This window comes from Prionailurus bengalensis, chromosome X (genome assembly GCF_016509475.1).
Source record: "Prionailurus bengalensis isolate Pbe53 chromosome X, Fcat_Pben_1.1_paternal_pri, whole genome shotgun sequence".
Classification (NCBI taxonomy): Eukaryota; Metazoa; Chordata; class Mammalia; order Carnivora; family Felidae; genus Prionailurus; species Prionailurus bengalensis.
Window position 1 is genome coordinate 40,938,623 of NC_057361.1, and position 12,910 is coordinate 40,951,532.

Sequence of the window (12,910 nt, forward strand, 5' to 3'; positions counted from 1 at the left end):
TGAATCTTCGCGAGTGTTCTGTGTGTGTGTGTCTTTGGCATGATATCGTGAATATACTAAATGCCACTGAGCTGAACACTTTCAGGTTTTTTTTTTAATGTTTATTTTAGGGGTGAGAGTGAACACGAGACAGGGAGGGGCAGAGAGAGAGGGAGAGAGAGAACTCCAAGCAGACTCTGCGCTGTCAGCACAGAGCCCGAGGCGGGGCCCGAAGTCACGAAAACCGTGAGATCGTGACATGAGCCAAAACCAAGAGTTGGTCGCTTAAGTGACTGAGCCACCCAGGCGCCCCAGAACTGAACACTTTACAATAGCGAAGTTTATGTTACGTGAGTTAAATTTAATTTGACAATGACAAAAATACCTTAAATCTTCCGGTAAGGTTGTCTTTTTCAAGCATGGGTATGTTGTTATTCCCCACCACTTCTTTATGAGTTCCCGATAGGACAGGGATTTTTGTATAGATTGTACCTCACTGCCTAGAATACTGTTGGGAACATAATAGATGCTCCATAAACATTTGTTGAATGAATAGATAAATGGGAGGTTTCATACCTTGTCTTAAATTTGTGCATTTCAGAAGTAAAGTATCTTAAAAATATGTAGCCCTTAAAACGAATCTGCTTTTATTTATTTATTTTTTAATGTTTATTTATTTTTGAGAGAGAGACAGAGTGTGGCTAGGGGAGGGGCAGAGAGAGAGGGAGACCCAGAATCTGAGGCAGGCTCCAGGCTCCGAGCTGTCCGCACGGAGCCCAAAGCGGGGCTCGAACCCACAATCCGTGAGATCATGACCTGAGCTGAAGTCAAATGCTTAACCGACTGAGCCACCCAGGTCCCCCTAATCTGCTTTTAAATACAGTCAAACCAGTGCTTTGTCTTCCCACTGCAGAAATCCTCTCACGACCTTAGTAGAGAGGGATGACAAGGTCTAATTCAGGCTCAGAACTGTACACAGAGCTTTTTAATGAAACATAAGAGGAAAGTAGCAGAACTCATCATCCCTAAAATATTTCTCTCAGATGGACTTTCTGACCATCCGCCCACATTCCTACTGTGTCAGTACTTGCTTTTGGGTTCCCATTTTCCCAACGGCTCTCCTGCCTTTCATGTAACCTCTCTGAATGGTTCCCCCTTGGGCTGAATCCAACCGGAAACCAGAAGGCAAGGGAGCCTGGTCGATGTGGAAGCCAGCCTCCTAAGACACACAGGCAAGGTAGAGAAGGGTGATGAGTGGCTCTGTAGAAGCACACAGAGATATCCAGCTCAGATACGAGGAGATAAAATTTTCCGAGTAGAGTTGTCAAGAGGTGGAACCCTATGTTCATTGCTGAATTGTTATCCCTAGCGGAGGCAAAGGTCTCCTTTGGGCCTTGAATCCCATGTCTACCAGTTGTTGGATGGGGATTGCCCTTGGAGATGGGGCATAACTTTGGTTAAGTAACTTTTTTCATCCAAAGACAATGCCTGGACAAAGACTCAGATGAGAGTTACTGGCTACCAAATCTCTAAGCGGCTGAAAGAATGAGGACCTTAGTTCTAAAGGGGGAGACATCTGAGAGGCACGCCACTGCAGGAAGTATTGGCATGGGAATTGGAGTGAGGGCCCAGGGAATGACGGGAAAGGAAGGCAAGAAGAATTAAAGACTAAAGAACTAGTGATGGGTTCTTTAGATTTTCAGTGATCGATGAGAACTTTCCCTTACAGTAACTGCCTATGAGTGAAAATGGTGTGCCTTCATATCCTCCACTGGAGTACAGGGGCTCTGTCATGAGTCCAGACAGACAGACAAAAGCCTCACAAGGAAGAAAAGCCTGGGAGAAGACCCTGGAGGAGAAAATGTCTTCTTTTTTAACACTTTTATTTTTAATTTTTAAAATATTTTTATATTTTATTATTGTTGAGAAAGAGAGAGAGAGAGAGAGAACGTGGGGGAGGGGCAGAGAGAGGAAGACAGAGGATCTGAAGTGGGATCCACACTGACAGCAGCGAGCCTGACGCGGGGCTGGATCCCACGAACCGTGAGGCCATGACCTGAGCCGAAGTCGGACGATTAACCAATTGAACCACCCAGGAGCCCCTCTTATTCTTCTTTTAAGTTTATCTATTATTATTATTATTATTATTAGAGGGAGAAAGAGAGAGCATGCACAAGCAAGGAAGGGGCAGAGAGAGAAGGAGACAGAGAATCCCAAGTGGGCTCCATGATGTCAGCACAGAACCCAACATGGCGTGATCCCATGAACCGTGAGATCATGACCTGAACTGAAATTAAGAGTTGGACACCCAACCAACTGAGCCATCAGGCACCCCAGGAGAAAAGTTCTTCTAAGGCAAGTTTTGTTTTGTTTTGTTTTGCTGTGCTTTGCTCTCATCACTTCCTATCATATCATGGTCAAATGTCTTCTTCATCTAACACCAGTCAAGCCCGGTCAAAAGGATGAATTCCTAGTTGGCTAAGGATTTTTATCACACGTGGATATTGAATTTTTTCAGATTTATTTTGCATCAGTTGATCTTATGAAGACTTTTACTAGAACGTTAATATGGTCAGTTACATCGATAGGTTTTTTTTTTTCATATGTCAAACCTTCCTTGCATTCTTGGAATAAAATATATTTTTTCTATATTACCGGATTTGGTTTGTTAATATATTGTTGTGGATTTCTGCATCCCTTGTTCATAAGGGATACTGGTCTGTACTTTTCATTCATTCTTTCTTTTTTTAAAAGATATTATTTTTGGGGAGCCTGGGTGGCTCAGTCGGTTAAGCATCCGACTTCGGCTCAGGTCATGATCTCGCGGTCAGTGAGTTCGAGCCCTGCGTCGGGCTCTGTGCTGACAGCTCAGAGCCTGGAGCCTGTTTCGGATTCTGTGTCTCCCTCTCTCTCTGCCCCTCCCCTATTCACGCTCTGTCTCTCTCTGTCTCAAAAATAAATAAACATTAAAAAATAAAAGATGTTATTTTTAAGTCATCTCCACACCCCATGTGGGGCTCGAACTTAACAACCCTGAGATCAAAAGTCTCACGGTCTACTGACTGGGCCAGCCGGACACCCTTATACTTTTCTTTATTTATAATCAATTCAGTTGCCTGGGTTACAGTGCTCACATCTTACATTTCTTTCTGGGAGGTCCCGACATCCTACATGTCCCTTGCCCAGTTCCAAAACAGTTAGACCAACACAACGTACCTATCTCTAGATTTACATGACAATTAGCCTCTTGATAAGGGAAGGCTAATTTAGTGCTTCACTCAAAATGAATTTTCTCAAAACCAATACATAAAAAGTAGAAACCATGGGGGCGCCTGGGTGGCTCAGTCGATTGAGCGTCCGGCTTCAGCTCGGGTTGCCATCTCACAGTTCGTGAGTCCCGCACTGGGCTCTGTGCCAACAGCTCAAAACCTGGGCCTGCTTCGGATTCTGGGTCTCCCTCTCTCTCTGCCCCTCCCCTGCTCACGCTCTGTCTCTCTCTGTCTCTCTCTCTCAAAATAAAAATAAACGTTAAAAAAAATAAAACAAAAAAAAATCTATCTGACGTACACTCTCTTTTCTCCCTAACGTATGTGTATAATCAGTAAATGAAGCATTTACAAGGAACATATGAACACTGCTTACTCATGACCCTGACAACGTCTGGTCCAACTATCAACCTCAGTGCTATGCAGGCAACGCTTTCATTCCTTTTCTTCTCCTTGGCGTCAGTCTCTGTATTTCTCAGACCATCTTGGTGACCTGGTCCTGTCTTGGTCAGACTACAGTGAGTTTCCTTGTCTTCCTGAAAGACACCGTGGCCCGGTGCTTAAAAGCACGTGCTCTGGAGCCCAAGTGCCTGAGTCTGAAGCCTGGCTCTGCCACTTACGAGCTGTGTGGTCTTAGGCAAGTTCATGAAAGTATCTGTGCCTCAGCTTTCCCATCTTATGGAGTTGCCATGTAGAAGAATAAGAAGTATACCTGCTTCTTTTTCTTCTCATTTTTTTAATGTTTATTTATTGTTGAGAGAGAGAGACAGAGACAGAGACAGAGACAGAGCATGAGCAGGGGAGGGGCAGAGAGAGAGGGAGGCACAGAATCTGAAGCAGCTCCAGGCTCTGAGCTGTCAGCACAGAGCCCACGTGGGGCTCAAACTCACAAGCCATGAGATCATGACCTGAGCCGAAGTCGGACGCTCAACTGACTGAGCCACCCAGGCACCCTATCAGTATTTACGTATTTATCTAAATAAATCAGTGCCTATTTGTGTATAGATACGGAGTAAGCATCATGTAAGTGTTAGCTATTATTGTCATTATTTCAAAGTGACTGAGATCCTCTTGAATGCGGTGTCGACGGCCTTTGCCAGCTTCCCCATTTGTCTATGATGCTCACTGACATTCTCCAGTCTTGGTTTCTCTCCAGAGTCAACCTCTCTTCTGCCTTCCGAGTCCCCTGCCAAAAACAAAACCGTTGGGACAGGCAGTATCATCATTCAGTCTTTTGGGTTTTTTGGGGGTTTTTTTTGGTTTTCATTTGTTTACGTGTTTATTTTGAGAGACGGAGAGTATGCACGTGCACGTAGTGGGGGGAGGGGCAGAGAGAGAGGGAGAGAGAGAATTCCGAGCAGACTCCATACTGCCAGCACAGAGCGCGACGTGGGGCTCAATCTCACAAACTGTGAGATCGTGACCTGAGCGGAAATCAAGAGACAGACACTTAAGCAACTAAGCCACCCAGGTACCCCATCATTCACAGGCAAATTGCCCCGTGTCAGTTCTGGGGAGAGACCCGCCAGCCGTGGGGGACCAACACCCATGGGTGAAGCTAATTCTGCTGTCTTTTATCTATGTAAGTGACACGCTGTTCCATCCAGTGTTCGACTAAATTGTATTTCCCTTGGCGACTCCAATCCCAAGATGCAGTGGGCAGAAGTGTTTGGAATCTTCCCCTGGGACTGGCAACTGGTGCACGGGGTTCTCCTCCGCAAAAGCAAAGCAAAACAAAACCAAAAAATCCCACTCAGAAAGTTCATTTGCAAGAATGACAGGTAGACCTGGGAGGCGCTGGTGACACGAACTCTTGGCTTTGGTTCCAGCCCAACAGAAGCTAAGTCACCCTGACTGGGTCACCGACTCTCCTTGAGGTTTCTCTCTGGCGTGAGAACACCAAAAACAAAAAAAAAGCAAGGATAGGAATGCATGTCTCAGGGCCTGAATAAATGTTAACTCACAGCACAAGCAAAGATTCACGCACCTTTGGCGATGAGGATTTTCTGTCGAGTTCTTGAGAGTTTCCTGGCTGCTACCTTGAGTCCAGCCAGAGTCATTGTGGGAGTGACACTCACAACTGCAGTGGGAGAAGGGGGATTTTGTTATATTTTCTTGGTGGGTCACTCAGGGGTGATGAATTAAGACTTATGGAGTGAGCATACATCTAACCTACACTACTGTGCCGGGTACCGTGACAAGTATAAAACAGACAATGGGCTACTGGGCAGAAGACAATGCTCTTGGCATAGAGAGAGGTTACCAGTATCGCAGAGGGGCCGGACCCTGTCTAAGCTTAACAACGCAACGTGAGCGGGAGGCTAATAAACGCACTTCAGGGACTCGCGAGGAACAAGAGAGAATTTCCAACTGAAATTGGAGAAGGCTTCACAGAGGAAGTGGCAGTTTTGAGTAGGCAGAGACGGAAATGAGGGTAAGAGATGGAAAAGGAATGAAGGGCAGGGTAGGAAACACAGAATTGGTATCCAGGGAAATGGGGGGGGGCACAGGGTGGAAAGATGGCCTAACTTGGATTTTGGTCTTCAGACATTGGCCACAACTGAAGGATTAAGAGAGAGGGCAGGTCAGGCTGAGCGAGGCACTTTAAAAAGTTAACCAGCTGAGGCCCTCTCCGCTGCCCGTGTCGCCCTCGCCGGCCCCACCATGCCGTCTCTAGATTTTGTGGACCGTGTGCGATAAATGCATAAGCAGCTGCTATATTATCAAGTCCTAAATTTTGGAATGATTGTCTCCTCGGCACTAATGATCTGGAAGGGGTTGACGGTCATCTGGAAGGGGTTAACAGCGTGGAACCTGCATTTCACAGAGGAGATACTCTCTTTTTAACAAATCGCGTTGAAGATCCCACCCGAGAAGGAGAAATTATCGTTTTCAAGGATAGAAGGAAGAGAGATTCGTATAGTTCACCAAGTCTTGAAGATTCATGAAAAGCAAAATAGACCCGTCAAGTTTTTGACCAAAGGAGATGATAATGCGGTCAATGACCGAGGCCTCTATTTAACAAGGACAACACTGGCTGGAGAAAAGGGATGTCGTCGGGGGAGCAAGGGGATTTGTCCCTTGTATTGGGATTGTAACGATCCTCATGAGTAACTAGCCTCGGTTTAAGTACGCAGTACTCTTTTTGCTGGGTTTGTCTGTGCTGGTCCATCGTGAGTAAGAAGTCTGCCTTGCTGTTCCTGGAAGGTGCGGTACTTTTCATTACTGAATGTTTGGAGTAGGGTATTGGCCTCCGATTGGTGGAGTGGCGAATACACAGGTTGGCACTTCTTGCTAGCAATGGTTTGCATTAGTTTCTGTTTCCACACCAGGGTGTGCGTGGGTGGGTGCATGGGCGGCATGGTGGGCACTGGAGGGGACTCTCGATCACGGAATTTCATATGTTGCTATTGTCACACTTCCACATTTTTGTACATTGGTGAATTTTTTATATTAGGAGGTTGAGCCGAAACACAGTTAACCAGCTGACATGCAGACCAATGGAATATAATAACGAATCCAGAAATAAACTTTCACATGTATGGTCAGTTGATTATCGACAAGGGTGCCAAGACAAGCCAAGGGGAAAGGAAAGTATTCCCAACAAATGGTGCTGGGAAAATTGCATATCCATATGCAAAAGGATGAAGAAAACATAGGAGGAAAGCTTCATGACATTGATTTGGGGATACGACATAAAAAGCATAGGCAACAAAAGAAAAATTAATTAGACTACATCAAATTTTTAAAAGGTTTTTGTGCACCAAGGGACACTATTAACAGAGTAAAAGGGCAACCGACAGAATGGAAGGAAACCTTTGCGGATCATATATGTGATACAAAATAATATCTAGAATGTATAAAAACTCCAGCAGCTCAATGACCTCAAACACAGGTGGGTTCGAGCCCGGCATCGGGCTCTGTGCTGACAGCTCTGTGCTCTCTGGCCCCTCCCCTGCTCTCTCTCTCTCTCTCTCTCTCTCTCAATAAATAAACTTAAAATTTTTACCAAAAAACAGGTACAGAGTTTCAGTTTAGGAAGATGAAAATTTCCAGAAATGGACGGTGGTGATGGCTGCCTAACAACGGGAATACCACTGAACAAGATACTTAAAAATGGTTAAAATGGCAAATTTTATGTTATGTGTATTTGAACACCATTTTTTTTTAAAAAGTGAAGCCGGGGGGCGCCTGGGTGGCGCAGTCGGTTAAGCGTCCGACTTCAGCCAGGTCACGATCTCGCGGTCCGTGAGTTCGAGCCCCGCGTCGGGCTCTGGGCTGATGGCTCAGAGCCTGGAGCCTGTTTCCGATTCTGTGTCTCCCTCTCCCTCTGCCCCTCCCCCATTCAAGCTCTGTCTCTCTCTGTCCCAAAAATAAATAAATGTTGAAAAAAAAATTAAAAAAAAAAAAGTGAAGCCGGCAATAGTGCGGGTGAGGAGAGGAACCTGAGACAAGTGGTTCTGCCGGAAGGAAGTGGCCACGTTCCCGATTTGACACAATGAAGTGTGGACCGCAACCATCTGAATGCAGATAGGAGCCCTCTGGGCCTGATGGATTCAGGCTCAGAAGTTCTATGTTGACAGATTTTCACTCCCTTTCCCAATGTGAAAACTTTTGGAGGCTGACGTTTGGAGGTAATACTCGTTCACTGCTGTCTGGTGAAGAAATAGTCTGAAGTCAACCCACATGATTACTTGTGCTTCCTGGACTGTATCTACTTTTTTTTTTTTAATTTTTTTAATGTTTATTTTTGAGAGAGAGAGAGAGACTGAGCTGAGGAGGAGCAGAAAGAGAGAGAGGGAGACACAGAATCCGAAGCAGGCTCCAGGCTCCGAGCTGTCAGCACAGAGCCCGACGCGGGGCTCGAACTCACAGACCTCGAGATCATGACCTGAGCCAAAATCGGATGCCCGACCGACTGAGCCACCCAGGCGCCCCTGACTGCAACAACCTTGACTCAAAGCTCCAAGTGTTATCACTGCAGTAGCAGCAACTTGTTAAACAGTTTCCTTGAGGTGTAATATACATGCTATAAAATGCACCTGTGTTAAGTGTACTTCCTCCTTCCCAGTTTGCCATTTATTTCTTTTTCTTGCCTAATTGCCCTGGCTACAACATCCAATACAATGTGACATGGAAGTGGCAAGAGTGAACATCCTTGTCTTGTTCCCATTTAGGGAGAAAACAATCAGTCTTTCACCGTTGATCTGATGTTAGTTATGGGTTTTTTCATAGACACCTTTTATCAGGTTGGGGAAGATGCCTTCCGTTCCCAGTGTGTCGAGTGGTTTTATCATGAAAGGGTGTTAGCTGTTGTCAATTTTTATCTATTTCAATGGAGATGATCAGGTGGCTGTTGGCCTTTATTCTGTTAATACGGTGTATTCCATTGGTTGATTATTGGATGTTACATCACAACCTTACATTTCTGGGCTAAATTCCACTTGGTCATGACATGTAATCCTCTTTACATATTGCTTGGTTTGCTAGTATTCTGTTCCATGTTTTCGTGTGTGTCTGTGTTTATAAAGGATATTGGTTTTTAGTTTTGTTATGATGCCTTTGCTTTTGGTATCAGGGCATAATACGAACCCCATAAAATAAGCTGGGAAGTACACCCTACTTTTCTATTTTTTTTTTTGGAAGAGTTTGTGAGCTGTTCGTTGTATAAGTGGTAGAATTCGCCAGAGAAGTCATTTGGTCCTGAGGTTTTCCTTGTGAGAATTTTTTTTGTTTGTTTTTTTAGGTTTTTTTTTTAATGTTTATTTATTTTTGAGAGAGACAGAGCACGAACAGGATAGTGGCAGAGAGAGAGGGAGACACGGAATCGGAAGCAGACTCCAGACTCTGAGCTGTCAGCATAGAGCCCGATGCGGGGCTCGAACCCACGAATGGTGAGATCATGACCTGAACCGAAGTCGGACGCTTAAACGACTGAGCCACCCAGTTGCCCCATAAGAAGGTTTTTATATTCCTATTACTAATTCAACCTCCTGGCTCTTTATAGGTCCATTTACATTTTCTATTTCTTCTCAAGAAAGTTTCAGAAGTTTGTGTCTAAGAATTTATCCATTTCATAGCAGTTCCGTAAGTTGTTGGCATATAATTGTTCATAGTATTCCTTTAAAAATATCTCTTTCTGTAAGATCAGTAGTAAAGTTCTCTTTTTCATTCCTGATTTAATAATTTGAGTTGTTTTTAAATTTTTTTTTTTTTGCTTTTTTAACTGATTTAAGTGATTGCTACACCCCACATAGGGCTCAAACTCAGGACCCCGAGATCAAGAGTCGCATGCCTTCCCAACTGAGCCAGTCAGGCATCCCTAATTTGAGTTTTCTTTCTTCTTTCCTATCTAAAGTTTTGCCAATTTATTGATCATTTCAATAAGGTGACTCTTGGTTTTGTTGATTTTCAATGATGTTTTTCTGATCTCTATTTCATTTATTCCTCTATTAATGTTTATTATTTCCTTCCGCTTGCTTTGGGTTTCATGTGCTCCTTTTTTTCTAGTTTCTTTTTTTAAAATGTTTATTTATTTATTTTTGAGAGAGAGAGAGAGAGAGCAAGCGGAGGAAGGACAGAGAGAGAGGGAGACAGAGAATCCCAAGCGGGCTCCGTGCCATCAGTGCAGAGTCTGACATGGGGCTCGATCTCACAAACCGTCGGATCCTGACATGAGCCAAAATCAAGAGTCGAACGCTTCTGAGCCACCCAGAAGCCCCTTTTTTCTAGTTTCTTTTTTTTTCTATTTTCTTTTTTGTTAAACATTTATTTATTTTTGAGGAGAGATAGAGCACGAGTCGGGGAGGGGCAGAGAGAGGGAGACACAGAATCCGAAGCAGGCCCCAGGCTCTGAGTTGTCAGCGCAGAGCCCGACGTGGGGCTCGAACTCACAGACTGTGAGATCATGACCTGAGCCGAAGTCAGATGCTTAACCGACTGAGCCACCTGGGCGCCCCTCTTTTTTTCTAGTTTCTTAAAGTGACATTTCTCTGGAGATTTCTTCTCTGGCTCATGTGTTATTTAGAAATGTGTAGTTTAATATTCAAATGTTTTTGGATTTTCCAGCCTTCTCTGTTATTGGTTTCTAGTTTAATTCCACTATAATCAAAAAACGTACTTTGCATGATTCCTATCCTTTCAAATATAAATATGTTAAAGCGGGTCAGTAGCCCCGTATGTAGCCTATCTCAGTGAACGCTCCATGTGAACTTGAGAAGAATGTCTATCCTGCTGTTGTTGGATAAATGTCAATTAGAGTCAGTTGATTGATGACACCATTCATTTCTACCATATCCTTACTGATTTCATGATGACCAGACCTGTCAAGTATCCATAGAGGAGGGTTATGATCTTCAACTATAAGAGTGTATTTCTCTACTCCTCACCGTTCTATCACTCTTTGCCTCAGGTGTTTGATGCTATGTTGTTTGGTGCACACACATTAAAGATTCTTATTTCTTCTCCTTGTTCTGAAGTCCACTGTGTATGAAATTTACATAGCTACCCCAGCTTTCTTTAAATTACTGTTAGCATGGGATATATTTATTCATTCCTTTATTTTTTAGAAATATTTTTCTTGTGGCAAAATACACATGACATGTGACATTTTAACCATTTAAAAAAGTGTACAAGGAGGCCCCTGGGTGGCTCAGTTGTTTGAGCGTCCGACTCTTGATTTTGGCTCAGGTCAGGATCTCATGGTTTGTTGAGTTCGAGCCCCGAGTCAGGCTGTACGCTGAGCATAGAGCCTGCTTGGGCTTCTCTCTCCCGCTCCCTCTGCCCCTTTCTCCCACTCATATTCTCTCTCTCTAAAATAAAAATTAAAAAAAAAGTACAAGTGGGGCGCCTGGGTGGCTCAGTCGGTTGAGCGTCCGACTTCGGCTCAGGTCATGATCTCACGGTCCGTGAGTTCGAGCCCTGCGTTGGGCTCTGTGCTGACAGCTCAGAGCCCGGAGCCTGTTTCGAATTCTGCATCTCCCTCTCTCTCTGCCCCTCCCCTTTTCATGCTCTGTCTCTCTCTGTCTCAAAAATAAATAAACGTTAAAAAAAATACAAGTAAGTAACCTTTAGTATGTTCACAATGTGCAAACATCACTATCTACTTCGAGAACCATTTCATCACTCCAGAAGGACACTATACACACTAATCAGTCACACTCCGTTCCACCTCTCCCCCAGTTCCTGGCAACCACTAATCTGCTTTCTCTCTCTATGGATTTCCCTATTCTGAATATTTCATGTAAATAGGATCATATAACATGTGGCATTTTTTTCCTAGCTCTTTTCACCTAGTGTGATGTTTTCAAGGTTCATCTATGTCATATAATTGATCAGTACTCCATTCCTTTCTACAGTTGAGTAATATATCATTGTAGGGATAGACCACATTTTGTTTTTTCATTCATTAGTTGATGGACATAGATAATGGGCATTTGGGTTGTTTCTTCCTTTAGAATGTTGTGAATAGTGCTATGAACATTCACATAGAAGGGTTTTTTTTTTTTTGGACACCTGTTTTCAATTCTTTGGGGTGTATATAATTGTCTTAGCCTGCTCAAGCTGCCATAACAAAATACCACAGGTGAGATGGCTTAAACAAGAGAAATGAACTTTCTGCAATCCTGAAGGCTGGGAGTCTGAGGTCAAGGTGCCAGCATAGTCAGTTTCTGGTGAGAGCTCTCTTCCTGGCTTGTCGATGGCCACCTTCTTGCTATATCATCACATGGCCTTTCCTCAGTGCATGCATATGGAAAGAGAGAGAGGGTGAGCTCTCTGGGTATCTCTTCCTATAAGGACACTAATTCTGTCAGACCCACCCTTGTGACCTCATTGAATGTTAATCACTTTCTTAGAGGTCTCATCTCCAAATACAGTGACACGGTGGTGGGGGAGGACTTCAACATATTCATTGATGGAGGGAGGTGGGACACAAACATTCAGTTCAAAACAATACTCAAGAGTAGAATTGCTGGGTCGTATGGTAATTTTATGTTTAACCTATTGAGGAGTCACCAGACTATTTTTCACCGCAGCTATAACATTTTACATTCCACCAACAACCTAGGAGTCTGAGTTTCTCCACATCCTCACCAACACTTTATATTTTATGTTTAAAAAAACTATTAGCCATCCTAGTGGGTGCTAAGTGGTATCTCACGGTGGTATTTAGACATCTATTCAATTGCTTATTGACTATTCATATATCTTCTTTGAGATATACCTGTTCAAGTCCTTTGCCCATTTTTAATTGACTTTTCTTTTTTTGTAAAGTTGTAAGAGTTTTTTATATATTTATTACTATATATTGATAATAAAATAATAAATATATATTTAATAATTTATAATTATCATTTATTATTTATTACAATAATTTATTATACTAACAATTTATCATTTAATAATAAAACATATAAATATATACATATTTATATATATTATGGATAGGAGAACTTTATTAGGCATATGATCTGAAATATTTTCTCCCATTCTGTGGGTTGTCTTTTCACTTTCTTAATTGTGCCCTTTGATGCATGAAAGTTTTAAATTTTGGTGAAGTCCAATTTATTTTTTTTATTTTGTTACTGTGCTTTGGTGTCATACCTAAGAAGCCATTGCCAAATTGTCGTGAGGATTTACCTCTATGTTTACTTCTAAGAGTTTTA

The 12,910-nt window shown here is 43.2% G+C and overlaps 1 pseudogene; it reads left to right on the forward strand.

Annotated features, from left to right (window-relative positions):
* The first annotated feature begins 5,909 nt into the window (after positions 1–5,909).
* On the forward strand, positions 5,910–6,440 carry LOC122476775 (annotated as a pseudogene).
* Positions 6,441–12,910: the final 6,470 nt, after the last annotated feature.